Source organism: Humulus lupulus, chromosome 3, assembly GCF_963169125.1.
Source record: "Humulus lupulus chromosome 3, drHumLupu1.1, whole genome shotgun sequence".
NCBI classification, from domain to species: Eukaryota; Viridiplantae; Streptophyta; class Magnoliopsida; order Rosales; family Cannabaceae; genus Humulus; species Humulus lupulus.
This window is the reverse complement of record NC_084795.1, coordinates 39,878,942-39,898,174: the sequence shown is the minus strand read 5'-3', so window position 1 is coordinate 39,898,174 and position 19,233 is coordinate 39,878,942. Positions and strand designations below refer to the sequence as shown.

General features: G+C 40.2%; 1 non-coding gene across 1 annotated transcript; it reads right to left on the bottom strand.

The window, feature by feature from the left end:
- Positions 1 to 18,843: 18,843 nt before the first annotated feature.
- LOC133827907 (small nucleolar RNA R71) lies at positions 18,844 to 18,950 on the bottom strand. The gene has a single exon (XR_009890555.1). It is a non-coding gene; the product is annotated as a small nucleolar RNA R71 (small nucleolar RNA).
- Between the last annotated feature and the right edge of the window lie 283 nt (positions 18,951 to 19,233).

Here is a 19,233-nt window from a genome sequence, read left to right as displayed (position 1 = left end):
GTATATTTGAAAATTACTTAGAATCCAAGGTTTAGTACAAATAACAATAATAATAATAAAAAAATAAAAGTTCTTAAATTAATTTTTAGTTTCAATTTTTTGGGAAACTGGTACTTTTTTTTTTTTTGAGGAATTGGGAGTCTGGTAGTTATTAAACTTAGTAATAACTTGAACATAATTTTCCTTGTATAATTTAATATGGATATTTTATGGGACAAATGGTCATATTCTAAAGGCCAAAAATAAAGAAATGGTGCTGACCAAATGAATATTGAATATAAAAGAAAATGAAGTATATATAAGAAGATCTAATGCATCGGTATTGTTGGTATTTTTGCATTAAATATAAAGTCAACAAATTCATTTTATGTTGTGACTCACCTAGTATATATATATATATGGGCTTGAAATAAAAATATATATACTAATTGTCATTAATGACTATAAAAATTATAATTGTCTATTTCAAACAACAATTATAATTATTTTTAGTAATTTTATTTTATTTTTTAGGAGCTTAAATGTTATAAAATAATTTATGAGATTTTTTCAAAAAGATACCTTTTCTGGTGTTGATTTACTTTTTTACGGTTCTTATTTTTTTTTTTCAAAAATACTACCTTAAGTTTTCATAAAATACGTTTTTAAAGTTTTATATTTACAAAAATACAGTGGCAATGAAACAACTAAAAAACAATAGTAAGACAATAACAAAAAATTAACCATAATTTTAAAAATCAAAATATCTCGATAATTTGCCAAATTACCAAAATACCCCTAAGCTCACCCCGAGCCGAGTATTTTACCCTGTGTGACTTTTCCACTAACTAGCTCCCTAGGATAGCCTCATGCTGGGTAACTCAAAGATATCCACATAATAATGTGTTCGCAATTATATATTACACATATTTACGATTATACCCTCAACGGGTCAATATTACGAAAATACCCTTCTAATAAGAAACGGGCCCACATGCATACTTAATACACTTAAACATGCAAGCAAAATCATATCATAATATAATTCATATAATTCACATAATAGCATGCTCGTAATTTCTAAGCATATAATTAATTCAATTATTCCCTCTTGGCCCCCTGATCCAGGCACTAAGCCATATTAGGGAAATTGGGGCGTTACAATTATCCCCTCCTTACAGGAATTTTGTCCCTGAAACATTACCTGAATAGCTCATGATACTGATCCCGCCCGTTGGATTCTCACTCCCAGGTCGTGTCCTCGACCTTGCTGTTCCTCTATAATACCTTAACTAAATGTATGGTTTTGTTTCTCAAGACCTTGTCCTTCCTGTCTAGTGTTTGGACTGGTTGTTCCTCATAGGAGGGATCTTCCTGAAGCTTCAGACCCTCGTAAGTCGATACATGAGTCGCGTCTGCCACATAATTATGAGGTTTCAAGACATAAAGTACATTGTGCACGACCGACAACACTGGAGGTAAGGCCAATCTATAAGCCTCCTGACCGATCCCCTCCAAGATCTCATATGGTCTCACAATTCTATGGCTTCGCTCGCCTTTCATCCCAAATCTCCTCACCCCTTACCATGGTGAGACTCTAAGGAAGACACAGTCTCCCACGTGGATCTTCACGTTCCTACATTTCATATCAGTATAAACTTTTCTATCTACTTTGAGAAGCGAGCATCCAAGCTCTGATCTTATCATTATCCTGATTGGTCCTCTGAACTGCCTCGAGACCCAAGTATTTCCTTTCTCCTGTCTTATCCCAATGAATGGGCGATATGCATTTCCTACCATACAACTTCCTATAAAGAGCCATCTTAATGGTCGACTAATAGATGCTATTGTAGGAAAACTATATTAAAGGCAAATACTTACTCCAGGACCCTTCAAGGTCTAGCACACATGCTCGCAGCATGCCTTCTAATATATGTATCGTCCTCTCAGATTGTCCATCTTTCTGAGGATGATAAGTTGTACTAAACTTCAGTTACGTGCCCATTGCCTTTTGCAAACTTCCCCAAAACTTGGAAGTAAATGTGGGGTCTTGATTTGACACGATCGACCTCGGAGCTCCATGAAGACGTATTATTTCTCTCACATAGAGATCCGCGTACTGGTCAAACATATAAGTCATTTTCACTAGTAGAAAGTGAGCTAATTTGGTGTATCTGTCTATAATAACCCACACCGAATCATGTTGACCCATCGTCTTGGGCAATCCCACCACAAAATCCATTGTGATGTCTTATCATTTCCACTCCGGGATATCCAAGGGCTGTAGTAGCCTTGCTAGTCTCTGATGTTTAGCCTTGATCTGCTGACACATCATACACTTGGCCCTCTTCATCCCTGACCACCCAATATAAGGTCTTCATATCCTGATACATCTTCGTGGTTCCGGGATGAAGAGAGTACGGGGTAGTGTGAGACTCATCCAGAATCTCCTGTCTGATAACAGTATCCATTGGAACACATATCCGACCTTCCTCTATTCTCTCCAACAGTGTTGACTATAGCGTAATGTTGGCCAACTGGCCCACCTACAACTCTATTCCCTGTAACTGATCAAACATATCATCTATCATTGGTAAAGAATACCTATTCTCAATGGTCAACTTACTCAGTTCTCTGTAGTCTATGCACATCCTTAGAGAACCATCCTCCTTCTTCACAAATAGAATTGGTGCACCCCATGGTGAGAAACTGGGTCTAATAAAACCCAAGTCTAACAACTTCTATAATTGTATCTTTAGTTCTTTCAACTCTGCTGGGTCCATTCTGTAAGGTGCCCTAGACACTAGCTATGCCCCAGGTGCCAGTTCAATAACAAATCCTATCTCTCTGTGTGGCGGCAACCCTAGTAATTCCTCTGAAAACACACCTAGGAATTCACAGTCTAACCTAGTCTCTTCTGGTCCAACTGGCATAACCTGAGTGTTATCCACCACGCTGGCCAGGAATCCTATGTAACTTTCTCGCAATAGGTCTCTAGTCCTCAATGTTGAAAGCATAAGTACTCGGGGTCCATGCACATTGCCAACAAATACAAATGGGTCCTCACCCTCAGGCTCAAAGGTTACCATCCTTTTCATAGAATCTATGGTTTCCCCATACTTCTCTTAACCAATCCATACCCATAAATCATGTCAAAGTCAGTCATAACCAACTCTACTAGGTCAACTGAGAACTCTTTGTCGTCTATTATCACTGACAGCGATCTAACCCATCTCCTGGATACTACCAACTCCCCCAGATGACGTCTTATACATCTGGCGCACTCTAGATATGTTCTCCAGTTCTCGTTACTGCTATGGCAGCCAACTCGTACACCCCGTGGCCTCCTATCAGGGATGGAAGCCAACATAGTATATGGGGTCTTCCTTTTCTTATCACCAGGGCCTCTACCCCTACCAGATCCTTTAAAGGGGAGGTCCCATTCTCCCGGTATCCCTTCTGGTTGCACTCTCGTGACAGATCTTGTTCTCAATGCCCTCTGTAGTAAGGGCTCTTTTTACTACCTGAGCGTATGTCGTCACTCCAGGTACTGTTGTAATTCTGACATCCAGGGCTATCATAGACCGTAGCCCTTGAAGGAATCTTTCCTTCCTTGTCCCATCGGTGGGCACCAAGTCTACAACAAACTTGGCTAATCTATCAAACCTCAATGCATACTCTGTCACTGTCATATTCCCTTGCAGTCGTTTATTGAATTCTTTAGCTTTTGCAGCTCTAACTGCCTCATTATAATACTTTTCATTGAACTGCGTTCTAAACTCTTCCCAATCCAAGGTATTAATGTTCCTAGTTGGGGATACTACCTCCCACCAGATCCAGGCATCCTCTAGAAACATAAACGTGGCACAAGACACTCGCTCGTTGCCTACCATCGTCATAAATTCAGAGATGGATGTAATCATACTCATCCACTACTCTACCTTGAGTAGATCTTTGGTACCCTCAAAACTGGAGGGTGCTACTTCCTGAACCGTTCATATAACAACTCCCAACAGTTCTCTTTCTCAGACTGCTGCTATACGACCATTACTATAGTAACAGGTGGTGCAGCTGACGCAACGTTCCCTGCAAGAACCTGTTGCTGTCCCCACTGAAAAATCTCTTCTTCCTGCCTCTACAACCTAGCTTGGATATCAACAAGCACCTGTTGCCAATTTTCAGGAGCTGGTGGTGGGGTCTGACCATAATTATCATTTTTGGCCTGTATTCCCTGGCCGATTTGCAGATCTGACTGCCCTGGAAGCATACTTCCAAACATGTACCTTGTTGCAGTAATCAATTCGGCCATTTAGGTAGTAATAACTAAACCTCTTGCCGCCCTATGACCCAAGATTGAACAAAAAAACGTTCAAACTTCAACAATCATGTTAATAAGCATGTCAATTCATATTTATATCCAAACATGGTGCTAATAAGCATTATCTGGCACTCATAGAAAATTAACGATGCTAATAAGCATTTTCTGACATTTACAGACAAATAACGATGCTAATATGCCTTTCTTTAACATTTAACAGTGCTAATAAGCATTTCCTAGCATACATGTATCTATAACATCGCTAGTGAGCGTGTCCTGAACTACATGTCCATATAACAATGCTAATAACCACTTCCTTTTGCATTCACAAGCAATGTCAATGCTAATAATCATCCCCTTAATCTCACACATATACAGTCATGCTAATAAGCATGGAAATTCATATTCATGCTCAAACAAAGTGCTAATATGCACGTTTCTGGCATTCATACACATAACATAATGTTATTAGCATTTCTAACATTCAAGAGCAATAACGATGCTAGTAAGCATTTTCTGACACACATAGGAAAATAACGATGCTAATAAGCATTCCTTTTAACATTTTAATGGTGCTAATAAGCATCTCCTGGCATACATGCACATATAGCATCGCTAATAAGCGTTTCTGACATCAAAAAGTAATAGTGATGCTTATAAGTAATCCTACAAAATTTACAAGCGAATTTTGTGCTAATAAGCACATCCTTAACGTGGACACATCAGTCAAGGTCTAGGCCTTATCAGAATAGCTCATGCTTTCTATTTAAACAAGCGGGTAAGGCATATATATTTCTATTAAGCAATTGCACACATAATTATATTAATAGTTACCGAACCCTGAGTCAAGCTTGTCTTTAGAGGTGAGTGTGCATGCCCAGTCCATCATCAGGAACCCTTAAACCTTGGCAGCTCTGATACCAAATTGTAACACCCTGGTAATTAGGGTATGTTACAACGTGTGTTTAAATTAGTGTGGGACTCGCTAAACGAGTCATTTGGACGAAAACATGTGATTAAGCCACTAAAGGTTCATGTATTAAAAATCTTGGTCAATGAATAGGCATTTCCAACAAAAGAAAAACTTTAGTATTTACATGGGATCCCAAAATACAAGTTTAAAATTTTGTTACAATTCAAGAATTACAAAGTAAGCCGACCTAAGCGGCAAAACAAGGTCCAACCCTAGTTCCCCTGCGATACCTCGGTCGTGGCGGTCGAGCAGAATGCATATGTACACATCGCCCCTAACGCTCTCCAACTCATGGTTGGCCAAGCTTCTCCTTACCTGCACCATGAAGCACATGTGAGCCAAAGGACTTAACAAGAAAGTATACTAACAGATTTCGATAGTCATCATAATATAACCACATGCTTGACAGTAATAACTGAAACCAAGCATACACACTGTACCAGTAAGTGACCATAGTGTCAAACAAGTGCGTGTCACACTCCCATTCATTCATATGGCATCTGAGCCAGTCAAGTGCTTAATGCACTCCCAGGGTCGCCTAGCCATAACGACCTGTGCTCAGTGTGCATAATGCCGATCGCGACTGATAAGCTGAGCCTTGCAAATCCTTGACTTATAAGTTGACCTTGTAAATCCTCGACTTATAAGACGACCTTGTAAATCCTCGACTTATAATCAAGCCTTGTGAACCCCTCGACTCTTAAGTCGAGCCTTGTAAACCCCTCGACTCATAAGCCGAGCCCTTTTTGAATAAAATATACCCTCGACTAGCAAGCCGAGCTTTTGGTTAGGTGCAATAGACAGTGAAATGACCCAAGTTTCCTAATAAGGCTTAAGGCCTTGATTAGGGGGCCAGGATGGAAAATTTTGGAATTATATGATTATGTGATATTCATGTGTATCATTTTGTGATTATGTGAATAACCTTATAATATGACTTAATATGCATGTTTAGGTGTATTAAATGCATGTGGACCCATTTCTGTTTGTAGGGATTTTTTCATAATTTGGCCCGTTATGGGTATATTTGGCATATATGTGGTATGTGTGTGGTACTTCATTATTATTTGGTTATGCTTGGGTTACTCATCATGAGACGATCATAGGAGGCAAGTGTAACGCCCTGGCTACCCCAGAACAGTTACGGTGAACGGTGGACCGGAAATTTGACTCGCTACCCGAGTCCTTTGGTCAAAACGTGCTCTAAGTGTAATTAACAGGTTAAGGTATAAAACCAATAAAAAGGAAATGGAGATTTTCATTACAAACTGCTCTGCATAGCTAAACAAAACATTTACAAGTGGTTCTCAGTACAAAATGGTCACTACTGTTTTAAATTTACAAACCCGCCGACCTAAGCGGCAAAAATAGGGTAAACCCCCTAGTTCCTCTGAGAACTCCTCGGCCGTGGTGGTCAAGCGGCCGCATATGTACACATCACCACATCAGCTCTCCACTCAAGGCTAGGTGAGCTTTTCTTTTCCTTTACCTGCACCACATAGCACCCATGAGCCAAAGCCCAGCAAGAAAACATAATACTTTTCATAAACATTATCAAATGATTATCATTATAATCACACTGAACATTAAGCTTTCAAACAAGCGAGTGAACATCACATGATTCTAGCGGGGGAGAGTGGCTGCTAGGTAAGCCACTAGCCTCCAAGTGCTTATTTCCTTCATCGACCCTCGGGGTCGGTCTGGCATTAATGCTCTTTGAGCCATTCAATGCTAATGGTCGATTAGATCTAATCTCCGTTGGCTTGCGTGAACCACGCTAAGACCGTTCTGACTAATAAGTCAGCGCTAAGTGACCAGTGTCCAGTATCACTGCCGAACTTGACTAATAAGTCACAGCTTCAAAACTGATGCCAACACCTTTGCCAATTCTGACTGACAAGTCAGTGCAACGTGACCAGTGCCCAGTACCACTGCCGAACCTGACTAATGAGTCACAGCTTCACAGTTGATACTAGCACCTTTGCCAAACCTGACTAATAAGTCAGTGCTATGCACGAGTGAGCAACATATGCTAAGTATTCCATGTTCAATCGATGTCCATATTACACAACCAACATGCCTCACAAATATCCACGCATGTCACACTTGGGGTGCAGTTTTCTTACCTCTGGTTCGAGCTAGAATGAATAAAAGAACAACCCTGATAACGATCACCCTTTTGGTCCTTTAGCGGTTACCTGGTCATAACCAATTATGGGATTCCATAAATAAAATGAACAATAAAAGGTTCCCAAACCAAAACCTAACCTCCGGGACATCAAACACTACTCAACCGGGAAGTAGGTTCAATCCCGAGGCCTTAAGCTTGCATCCCCGAGCCAAAAAGCCAATTCTGGCCAAAAAGCCACTAAGGGCCGCGGCCCTCCTTGGCCATGCCACGGCCCGCCCCTCAAACAGAGGCGCCCAAACTCAGTTTTCCCCAAGGGCCGCGGCTCACCCTGGCCATGCCGCGGCGCAACCACCAGTTCAGCCAAAACCTCTGTTTTTCTTCCCTTGCGTTTTCTCTTGGAACCTACCCTTCAAACCCAGTTTAAACACCACCCAAACCTCCAATAAAATCCCTAAACTTGTTCCATATCACACCCTTAGCAAAACCCAAGACAAACCCCAATCAAACTTCCATCAATTCCAACAATTCACCATAAAAACACAAGTTGAAATCTAATACTAAAACAGGGCAAAACCAGAAAAATAATGGATAAAACTTACCTCAAATTCGAAACCAAACCCTCTTCAATGGCTAAAATAAGTCTACAACCTTAGCCCCTTGATCTCCTAGCTTAATTCCACCCTTTGAGCTCAAAATTCCAAAGAAGAAAATGAGAGAGATGAATGTACGGGAAGGAAGTTCTTGCTCTGTTTTTTTCCTGTTCTGTTTACTCTACAGCCTTCCAAACTTCATATATATCCAAGCCAAAAGACTAAAATACCCCTAGGTCTTTTAAAGCTTCTATAACCACTTCAAGGGTAATTTTGGCACTTTCCACTAATCCCATTAATCATAATTAACGCTTCCCAATTCCCGCTAATCTCAATATCCTCAAACACCAATAATTCACCTCCCGTTACCCTTTAATGCCCGGTAACACTCTAACCATTAAAACACCCCGAGACTCACCCCGAGCCCCGAACTTAAGCCTGTTATGACCAAACCGATAATTTACATTCCTTGATCGTCTCATGCCAAATGGCTCGAACAAACCCACATCATAATGTGGTCTCAAATTATATCACCAACATGTGTGCAAATAAACAATTTACCCTCAACGGGCCAAATTACCATCACACCCCTGTAATAAGAAATATGGACTTGCATGCATGCATTTCACATCATATCATAATATAATCAACATATACATGCATTTTATCAATTAATAGCATAATTAAGCAGGTATGGCCCTCCCAGCCTACTATTCAGGCTGTTAAACACATCGGAGAATTCGGGGCATTACAACTATCCCCTCCTTACTGAAATTTCGTCCCCGAAATTTACCTGAACAGCTTGGGATACTGACTCTGCATATCTGACTCCAGCTCCCAGGTCACCTCCTCGACCTTGCTGTTCCTCCACAATACCTTAACTAAAGGTATTGTCTTATTCCTGAGGACCTTGTCCTTTCTGTCAAGTATCTGAACTGGCTGCTCCTCAAAGGAGAGATCTGGTTCAAGCTCCAGATCTTCATAACTCAAAATATGGCCCACATCAGATACATACCTCCGAAGAGCTGATACATGGAACACATTATGCACGGCAAACAACGCCGGAGGCAAAGCCAATCTGTAAGCCACCTGACCAATCCTCTCCAGGATCTCAAATGGACCTACAAATCTAGGGCTCAGTTTGCTTTCTTCCCAAACCTTCTCACCCCTTTCCATGGTGAAACTCTGAGGAAAACATAGTCTCCCACCTGAAACTCCACGTTCCTGCGCTTGGGATCTGCATAGCTCTTCTGTCTACTATGAGAAGCAAGCATTCTAGCTCTAATCTTCTCAATAGCCTCACTGGTCCTCTGAACTGCATCAGGACCTAGGTATATCCTTTCTCCTGTCTCATCCCAATGGATGGGAGATCTGCACTTCCTACCATATAGCATCTCATTAGGTGCTACTCCAATGGTAGATTGGTAACTGTTGTTGTAGGAGAATTCTATCAAAGGCAGATACTTACTCCAAGATCCACCGAAATCCAGTACACATGCTCTCAGCATGTCCTCCAAAATCTGGATCGTCCTCTCAGATTGCCTATCTGTCTGAGGATGATAAGCTGTACTGAACTTCAACTTTGTCCTCATGGCTTTCTGCAAACTCCCCCAAAACTTGGAAGTAAAAGTGGGGTCCCGATCTGACACGATCGACCTAGGTGCACCATGGAGCCGCTCGATCTCTCTCACATAGAGATCTGCATACTGATCAACTGTATATGTAGTCCTCACTGGCAAAAAGTGAGCTGACTTGGTGTAGCGATCCACTATCACCCAAACGGAATCATGCTGACCAGTAGTCCTGGGTAAGCCCACCACAAAGTCCATTGTGATGTCTTCCCACTTCCACTCTGGAATATCCAGAGGCTGCAGTGACCCTGCCGGCCTCTGATGCTCAGCCTTGACCTGTTGACATGCCAAGCACTTAGCCACATACTCTACTACATCTCTCTTCATCCCTGGCCACCAATAAAGCAATCTCACATCCTGATACATCTTCGTGGTGCTTGGATGCAAAGAGTAAGGTGTAGTATGAGATTCATCCAGAATCTCTCGCCTCAAAGCAGTGTCTAACGGAACACATATCTGCCCTTTGTATCTCAGCAAGCCTACCTCAGACACTGTATAATCCCTGGATGCTCCAGCCAGAACATCCTCTCTAATTTTGATCAGCTGTGGATCACTCAACTGACCTTCTTTGATTCTCTCTAACAATGTAGACTGTAGCGCAATGTTAGCCAACTGGCCCACCAGCAACTCAATACTAGCTCTGGTCATATCATCTGCTAACTTAGGGAAGTAAGGTTTATTCACATTTCGGTTCAAGGTTTAGATTGATCATAGAAGTACTCAAGGTATCCCAAACTGTAGTCCATTTCTGTATTATGTTCTTTAAAGTTCTCATAGTCTTCTACTCATTCTAACCTTATTCTTATTCTTGGTTAGGAAATCTAAGTTCTTAAAGCACAAGGTTTTTGGTAAGTATATTTTGATAGCATATCTCCTTCTTCACTTTCATCCCTTTTCTTCAATATACTCACCATATTATAAATGGTTTTTAGGAGTGTTCCAAGGTCCCAAATCAGTTCTCATATCCCGGTTATTTTGGTAAGGAAAATAGGATAGGATTTATGTGTTATATGCTTTTATATGTTATCTTATGATTTTATGTTATGTAATATGTTATGTTAAGTATGATTGTAGACTTGGGCATATGACCTATACAACTAACAAGCCCCAAATAGATTATGGGCATATGACTTGCCTAGCTAGCAAGACCCCACTAATCTAATGGGATATGACTTGTTTAGTTTATGGGACCCCAAGTAATAATGGCCATTATAGTATGTATGTGACATAAGAGTTATGGTATGTTTTTATGTTGCATTATGAATTTTTATGTATATGGCTATATGTTAGATTTTCCTTGCTGGGCATTAGGCTCACTCCTTTTTGTTTATATGTGCAGGAAAATAGTTTTAGTGGTGGGTAAGGTTCTTGGCAGCTTGGGGAATGTGTATTGAGGCGGAATGGATTCAAAGAGCTGAGAGTTTCGATTCGAGGATGTAGTTTTTGTTCTTATGGTCTTTATATGTATTTTTCTGCATTTTATTATGTAATCTTTTTTTTATTATCATTATGTCATGTTTTGGTTTTAAAACAATGGGATCCCATATCCTGCTTTGAGTTTATGTAAGTTTAACAATTTGTTTTTACAAGTCTTTAATAAAGTATGATCTTTTTCACTTGTAAGTTCTATTAAAGATTAGGGTCTATGTATAGTTTTCGTTAATGGTCCAAAGTCTAGAGTAGTTTGGTCATTACATTTTAAGTTCTAAGTTTTTAAGCTTTGATTGGATTTTATGTTTTGATGAGTTTTTGGATGGATTGAGATTTGGGTTTTATTGGTTTTGGGAGATTAGGATGTTTGGGAACTTTGATTTTGGGATTTGGATATGTTTGGGTAGGCTTTTGGAAGGTTTTAAGTGGGAAAAATCATAGGGCAATGGCTAGTTTTGTGGTCAAGTCGCGACTGGAATGAACCATAAGTCCAGAAGAGAAAGCCCGGGGGGCGCGCCGCGACCCAAGAGGGGCCAAGTCGCGGCCTGCACCCTGAAGCACAGGCAAATGCTCTCTGACTTGGGGCAAGTCGCGACCCTCAGGACCAAGTCGCGACTGGCTTGTGCCTTTTTTCCCAAATTTGGTTTTTAGCCATGGGAACTTAATTCTAAGGGACTGGGATCGATCCTACTACCCAGTTGAGTAGTTATCGACATCCCGGAGGCTAAGTTTGGGTCTGGAAGTATTTATTTACTCATTTTGATGAGGTTTTATATTATTGTTGTGACTAGGTTATCGCTAGGGGCTTGGAAATAGGATCGTGCTTGAGGGTCATTCATTGGTAACCTGTGCTTGGACAAAAGGTAAGAAAACTGCACCCAGTATGTGATGCATATGATACATGTGATTAGGGCATGACATGAATATATAATATGGAATTGATCAGAGCTTGAGTCTCTATAAATGTGCATGTTCATAATTATGCTAGCGAATGTTGAGTAAGCATGCTGAATGCCTTATATTTTGATATTTGACATATGATATATGCCTGGGTGCATTGCTTACTTGTGAATGGTAGTGACTCATTAATTAGAAACGACACTGGTCGTATGGAATTGACCTATGAGTCAAGAACAGCATAAGTGTATTGAACACAGAGATGAAATGATTAGATCTAATTAACATGAGCATTAAATGCTTGAATGAACCCAAGGTCGAAGAAAAATAAAAGCGCTTGTTTGGTCTAAAGGCTAGTTACTTAGAGCCAAGGCCAAAAGGCTAAGGTTACTAAAACGTCACATGGCTCAGAGAGCAAATCCCTAGACATGGACTCATTAGCCATCTACTCAGGGAGCGAATCCCTAGAGATGGACTCATTAGCCACCTATTCAGGGAGCGGATCCCTAAAGATGGACTCATTAGCCATCTATTTAGGGAGCGGATCCCCATAGATGGACTCATTAGTCATCTATTCAGGGAGTAGATCCCTAGAGATAGACTCATTAGTCATCTATTCAGGGAACATATTCCCAGATTGACTTGATAGTCATCTATACAGGGGGCATGGCCCATAATCATTTATTTGGACTTGCCTGCATGCATGAATATGGCTATTACTGGTAGGCAGGCTTATTATGATTTAGTGACATGATATTACCTATTTATGAGCATGTTGAGTTTTCTTGCTGAGCCTCGGCTCACGGATGCTATGTGGTGTAGGTAAAGGCAAAAGAAAGCTGGACCATCCTTGAGTTAGAGAGCTTAGGTGACGATGTGTACATATGTGGCTACTCGACCACCATGACCGAGGGTTTAAAGAGGTCCTAGGGTTAAACCCTATTTTGCCACTTAAGTCGGCTGGTTGTAAATATTTTATTGTAATTAACCTTTAAAATATATTTTGGGATCCCAATGTATACAGTAAACGTTTTAGTGAAACGTTGTATCTTTAACCAAAATTTTTAACCCTAAACCATTAATCACATTTAATTACACGATTATGGTCAAATGAATCGGTTAACGAGTTTAGCACTGTTTAAAATGCAAAATGTAACGGTCCCTGGGTAGTAGGGCGTTACAACTTAGAATCAGAGCGAGACAAGGTTAAGGGTTCCTATAGACAAGCTGGACATGTACGCTCGTCACTAAAGACAAGTTTCATTCAGGGTATGGTAACTATTTATGTGGTTATGTGCAGTAAATGCTTTACCTACATATTGTATTAGGGAGCATGAGATTCTGATAGAGCCTGATTCTTGATTATTGATATGATTAGATGATTACCTTCTCAGTGAATATATGAATGTGTCATTTGCACGATGGAAGTGAGAGCGTGGTATGTATGTTGGAAGATCACGGGTTATGAATTGATGAACGAATGCTATGGGCATGTTTTTAACACTGCAGTGGTTTGTGAATGTAGTGTGGTATGATTATTTCCGTGGGGAAGGCTTTTGAATATGCTCATCATGTTTAGTGGGTCAGTTATTGACTGTAGATTCAATCAGATGTTATGTATCCAACGCAGTTAATGAGACCTGGTGGTGGTTATACCAAGGCTGGGAATTACAGCCACGGTTTGAGTTCTTCACCTGCCCCTCAGAATTTCCAGCAGGTGTTTAGAGATGTGCAATTAAGATTGCAGAGGCAAGAGGAATATATTAAGTGTTTGAAACAACAGCAGAATCAATCCGGGAATACCTCTTCCTTTGCTATGCCAGGAGTGGCACAAGTTTTGGCTCAGCCTAGGGTTGAGAACATGTAGGAATTTCTTTGTGGAAGATTCCAAGAGTATTACCCTCTAGTCTTTGAGGGATGCCTAGATCTGTTCAGAGATGAGCAATAGATGGGCATGATCAATTCCATCCTCGACAGTATGGGGGTGGTAGGTCACGATAGGGTGATCTGTGCTACATTTGTATTACGGGATGATGCCCGAACATGGTGGTATCCCAGACACGAGATACAGCTGTGATGGACTGGAAAGAATTTAGGCAGTTCTTTAATGAAAGATATTACTGTGATGCAGTTAAGACTGCTAAAATGAATGAGTTTCTGAATCCGGTTCAGGGAAATGCAACAGTAACAAAGTACGTTAATAGATTTGATGGGTTGGCCAAGTTTTTTTTTGATATGGTACTCACGGATGTGGCTCAGTAGGAAAGTTTTATCCAGGGATTGAATCCCAGAATAATTCAGGGCGGTAGAGTTGCCCCATTGCATGAAATCTCTACCTACGTTCAGGTGGTAGGGAAGGCTCTTATGGTTGAGAGCACATGAAATCAGATTGAGAAGGAGAGTGCCAAAGAGCACGGAGCTCAAGCAGTAATACCTCCGTTTATTGGATCGGACAAAGATTGGAAACTTTACCCAAAATGCACTTGGTGTAAGAGGCGACATCTGGGAGAATGCCGAGCAAGGACATGTTTCTTTTGTGGAATGGTTGGGCACTGTAAGAGGAATTGTCCAAGGCGAAGGAAGGATGAGCAAAAGGGGGTGGACAGCTCGACTCCAGCTCGAGTGTTCGCTCCGATGCAGTCAGAGACTGAGACTGAGGTTGGTTCCTAAATGGGAAATTCTGGATGAATCTCATACTACCTCTTATTCTCTTCATCCAGGCATCATGAAGATGTAACAGAGTCTGAAAGCTTTATATTGGTGGCCTGAGATGGAGATGGACGTAACATAATATGTGGTAAAGTTCTTAACCTGTTAGCAGGTCAAGACAGAGTATTAAGAACCAGTAGGGCCATTGTAGCCTTTATGTATTTCATACTGGAAGTAAAGAAAAATTGCGATGGATTTCGTGGTGGGGATGCCCAAGATAGTGGGCCAACGTGATTTGGTTTAGGACATTATGGACCAATATTTAAAGTGAGCTCACTTCTATCAGTAAGGACAAGTAATATAGTAGATCAATATACAGACCTCTATGTGAGAAAGGTAGTACGCCTTCATGGAATTCAAGATCTATCTTATTAGATGAGGACCTTGTTATTACTTCCAAGTCTTGAGGAAGATTGCAGAAGGTGATGAGTATATAGTTGGAGTTTAGTACAGTTCATTATCCTCAGACTGATGGTAAATCAGAGAGAGTTATCAAGTTATTGGAAGGGCACTTTATGAGATGTTGTATGGTAGAGAATGTATATTACCCATTCATTGGAATGAGATGAGTAAGAGGTTATGTTTGGATCCTAAGGTGATTTAGAGGACCATTGAGGTTATTGAAAGGTTAGAGCTCGGATGCTTGCTTCTCAGAGTAAATGGAGAAGTTATGTAATTTGAAATATAGGAACATGGAGTTCCAGGTGGAAGACTGTATCTTCCTTAGAATATTACCATGGAAAGGGGTGAGGAAATAAGGGCAAGTTAAGCCCTAGATTAGTAGGGCCGTTTGAAATCTTGGATAGGATCAGTCAGGTTGCATTTGGATTGGCCTTAGTTTTGGCACTGTCGACCGTATATAGTGTATTTCATATTTCCATGTTGAGGAAACACGTGTTAAATGAGACTCATGTGTTGAGTTATGAGAATCTAGAATAAGAGGGTAAGTTATCCTGTAAAGGGTAGCCAAGTCAGATATGTGACAGAGAGAACAAGGTTCTGAGAGACAAAGGTATACATTGGGTTAAGGTATTATAAGGAAACAGTAGGGTCGAGGGAGCGACCTGGAAACTAGAATCATATATGCAGGATTGATATTCCAGGCTACTCAGATAAAATTTTGAGGTCGAAATTTCTGTAAGGAGGGGATAGTTGAACGACCCAAATTTCCTAATAAGGCTTAGGGCCTTGATTAGAGAACCAGGATGGAAAATTTTGGAATTATATGATTATGTGATATTCATGTGTATCATTATGTGATTATGTGAATATCATTATAATATGACTTAATATGCATGTTTAGGTGTATTAAATATGCATGTGGACCCATTTCTGTTTAATTAGGCATTTTTTTATAATTTGGATCGTTATGGGTATATTTGGAATATATGTGGTATGTGTGTGGTACTTCATTATTATTTGGATATGCTTGGGTTACTCAACACAAGACGATCCTAGGAGGCAAGCCAGTGGGAAAGTCACAACAAGATCCATACTTTACTTGGAGTGAGTCAATGGGTGTTTTGGGTATTTAGTACATTACCAAGATATTGGGTAATGGGAATAAATAGTTGATGATAAATTGGGAGTTGGTGAGATCAGGGGGAAATTCTGGGAATTTTGACCATTTTACCCGGGGGCGTTTTTGGGACCCTAAGCATTAGGATTTGCTTCAGGTTACTTAAGCTTGAAGTAACCAGTCAAAGTTATAAAAGAACGTTCAAAACGTTATCTCTCCCTTTCGTTCCCTTTTCGACACCCCTTCGCATTTTCGAAGGAAACTTGAGTTTTAGGACTCGGATTCAGGCAAGGATCGAGGCATAGGGATTCTATGAAAGATTAGAAGCTTATTAGCCCGGAGGATTTAGTTAGGAAACGAATCAATCAGAGGTAATCCAAGTTTTAAGTTCTAAGTTTTTAAAGTTTTTAAGCTTTGATTGGATTTTATGTTTTGATGAGTTTTTGGATGGATTGAGAATTGGGTTTTATAGGTTTTGGGAGATTAGGATATTTGGGAACTTTGATTTAGGGATTTTGATATGTTTGGGTAGGCTTTTGGAAGGTTTTAAGTGGGAAAAATCGTAGGGCAATGGCTAGTTTCGTGGTCAAGTCGCGACTGGGATGAATCAGAAGCAAGGAAGAGGAAGCCTAGGGGGCGCGCTGATAAACGAGTTTTAGGCTCGTTTTTGGTCCAAGTTTCTAGGCTATTTTTTATTAGTTAGGATTATTTTATTTTGGAATTATGCTCGTTTGTTCTTGTTTCAGGGTGATTAATGTTAAAGTGATACAATTGATGAAAATGAGCGAAAGTGGAACAAAATCGGGACGGATTTGTGAATTTTCTTGGTTCTGTAAGTAGCGCTACAGCGCCACTAAGGGAGCGCCGTAGCTCTAGGAAGAAGTTCTGAAGAAGCTCGGCTCTGACTTTAGCGCTACAGCGCTACAACATTAGTGCTACAGCGCTTGGACGCAGTTTTCAGGAAGTTGGTTTCTGACTTTAGCGCTACAGCGCTACCATAAGAGTGCTACAGCGCTGGTGCCCAGATTTCCCCCATTTCGTTTCTGACTTTAGCGCTACAGCGCTGGTTTCGCGATTTTTGACATATCTGAGTACTTTTGATGGGCAATTGAGTCTTTTCCAGAGGGAGTTTTTAGTAGGGATTCTTGGGAAACATATATGCGACTGAGACAGGGCTGAAGGGGGTTTGACGGCTGGGAGTAAGAATACCACCTTGGAGGATTGATTGCTGTGTTTTTCATCTTTTTCTTTAAATTTTTATGTTTGTAATTGAATTATCTTATGGCTAGAATAAATATCATGGGCTAAATTATTTTTTAGGGCTTTTATTTGAATCTTTTGGAAACCCTTGTTATGATTTAATGCAAAATTGATGTTCTTCTTCATCTCTTTCAATTCCTTACAATCTGTGTTATTTGTGCGATTATTGATTGATCACCTCTAATTGCTATTTCATGAATCAAATTGAAATCTGAAAAGTGAAATTTGATATGCTTTGATTGTTTGGATGAAAATTTAATTTAGAACGAAAGTATCTAGATTGTTTGCCTATTTTTTTCTGAGTTGCGTGGTTAATGCCTTCTACATGATTCAACTTACCATAGAAATATAGGAAGTTGTCATTTAGATTGAATTTCATAAATCTTGACCAGATTATGAATTGTTTTTGCAACTTATTCTTGAATAGGGAGAAGGGGATTTAAATTATTGCATTAGGAAATAAAAGGGTGGAAAATAGAGGATCATAATTGTCCTAATTTCATTTTCTCTGTTATTTTCTGTTTAAATTTTCATTGTGCTTCGTTAGTATTTTTCTTTGTTTGAAATCTCTGAAATCGTTCAATCAAATAGAATTAAAAAGATTGGTTGATTGGTAATTGATAAATCAGTCCTTGAGGACGATACTTGGTTTTTACCATTTTATTACGAATTGCGACTATGTGCACTTGCATAGCAAAAATAACGCAACAAGTTTTTGGCGCTGTTGTCGGGGACTGAAAATAATTATCAATATTAGTCTAATTAATTTTTATTCTAATTTGATTTTAATTTCTCTTGTTTCTAATATGTTTAGTTGCTTAATTTGTCTATCTCAGGCGAACTGTGTTATATGTGTAGTAGAAGAGGAAAAGACAAACTTGTTCCTTTGAATCCTGAGATTGAAAAGTCGTGTAAGCAAAACAGAAAGAACAAGAGGGAGGCCCAGAAATCTGTGAAAATGGCACAGGATGAAGGGGATGGCAGGAATGCTTTAATTCCTGGAATTGTACAAGGGGGTCAGGCTCAGAATAATGCTGAGAGGAGCCTGAGAGATTATGTACTGCCCACTCTGAAGGGAGTACAAAACAGTATACGTCCACCAGCTGTAGAGGCCAACAATTTTGAAATCAAGCCAGCTATTATACAAATGGTGAAATCCTCTGTGCAATTTAATGGGTTGCCTTCAGAAGATCCTCACACCCATTTGTCTAATTTTCTGGAATTGTGTGGAACCTTCAGATACAATGGGGTGAGTGATGACGCAATTAAGCTTAGGCTTTTCCCATTCTCTCTGAGGGACAGAGCTAAAAGTTGGCTGAACTCGCTGCAACCAAACTCTATTGTCACCTGGCAAGATCTAGCTCAAATTTTTTTGTCTAAATTCTTCCCTCCGTCCAAAGCTGCTAAATTGAGGGGAGAGATCAATAAATTTTGCCAGAATGACGGAGAGTCATTGTATGAAGCTTGGGAACGGTTTAAGGAACTCCTGAGAAGATGTCCTCATCATGGCATTGAACAGTGGATGCTAGTACAGAATTTCTACAATGGTTTATGTCCTACAACCAGAACCATTATTGATGCTGCAGCGGGTGGTACGTTTATGAGTAAGAGTGCAACTGGTGCTTATGAGCTACTGGAGGACATGGCCACAAACAATCATCAGTGGTCTGAGGAAAGATCATTAGGCGTCAGAAAGGTAGCTGGGGTTCATGAGCTAGATGCAATCACTGCTCTAACAGCACAAGTAGCCTCTCTGACAAAGCAGTTACAACAGAGCACTGTATCTGCTAATGCG